Here is a 1,588-nt window from a genome sequence, read left to right as displayed (position 1 = left end):
TACATTAAACCCAAGTATTCAGAGCTACTAAACACTAGCGGAAAAAGAAACCACAGGTAGGTTAGACAGGTAACCTACTGATGAAAAGTGGTGGAAATGCGGGTGACTATGCCTCGTCTCCTACTAGGTCCGACCCGAACTCTGCAGACTGGGCATTTTAAAACGAAGGGCCCAGGAGAAACATTTAACAACGTTAGAGTGAGTGGACCAAAAATAAAATAAAGGAAATAATGCTTTATGCTTTCCCAATTTTACTTTTCCATAAAAAAAAAATATGCTGCATGCGACAGCTCAAAATGCTCAACACGAAAACTAGAATTTCATGACTGGCTCCGGCCAGTCTCCAACGCTCAATAAAATACAGCCTCTCAGGCTAAAATAAAATATGTATGTATTACATTCGTCATATCCCTTGTATGAATTTTCTTGAAACAACAAAAACAAATAGAAAATTCACACAAGGCTACAACGCTTGCATCTAACGCTCACGTTGCACCATAATGGCATTTTACCTCATTATGGTGGAAAAGACGGTGTATAAATATACGCGCATATCCCCTATATAAATTATTATTTTTATATAGGGCTACAACGATCGCGTCTAACGCTCACGTTGCACCATAATGGAATTTTACCTCAGTATGGTGGAAAAGCACGTATAGCTAGCTAGCATTCTCTCATATACATATTATTCTCATAATCATCCACATATGGATATATATATATACTCACCGAAATTCTCAATTTCGGTTATTCTCCAACAGCATAAATTATTTCGCATGCACATTATTTAAAACAAAAGTCCACTCACTAATTAGGCCTAAGCCTGATGTCGATCTGGGGCCTCGTCAGCTCGAGCCTCCTCGCGTCCTGTTCCAAAACATAAATAATTCCTTAAATAAAATCCCAACGTTTAAAGAAAATAGGCATAATTAAATATGAGCTTCTCGCACTCAACCATGCCTATCGTCCTAAATCTTAACTTCACTGCCAACCAAAAATCTCCATAAATACCGACATCCTCAAAAAATCACCTTCCAACGTCCTAATCATAAAAATAATCCAATGGCCGGATTTTAACTTATTAATCCGCAAAAAATACCAAACTTTACAAATTCCAAAACCTAACCAAAAATCCTCCAAAAATTCCTAAATTCACCTCAATAATATCCCCTTAATATTCTACATCAAAAACCACAAAATTTCCCAAAACAACGGCGGCTCCGCCGGCAGCGGCGGCCGGAGGCCAATTCCGGCGACCTCCAATTCCTATGAAATTTTTACAACATCTTCCTCTCATCATGCTCTACAACTTTCCTAACTAGCACAAACCCAAAATCCAAGCCTAGCTATGCCAATCGAATCAAAACATCCATAAATCCCTAAAACTTTCAATTAAACAAACCACCCTAACGAAAACGAATTTAGCCGAATCCTTTTGAGGGATTACTCACCTAGATGAGGGCTACAAGTTGAGCCAAAAATCACGACCTATGGTGGCCGGAAGACGGAGCTCCGGCGAAAAACCCTTTCCGGCAGTCGAACCTTTCGGGGTTGACCGCTCCTTCACGGCGGCGTTCCGCGCGCG

Source organism: Fragaria vesca, linkage group LG6, assembly GCF_000184155.1.
Source record: "Fragaria vesca subsp. vesca linkage group LG6, FraVesHawaii_1.0, whole genome shotgun sequence".
Lineage (NCBI taxonomy): Eukaryota > Viridiplantae > Streptophyta > Magnoliopsida > Rosales > Rosaceae > Fragaria > Fragaria vesca.
The sequence above is the reverse complement of the archived record's forward strand: the minus strand, read 5'-3'. Positions refer to the sequence as shown.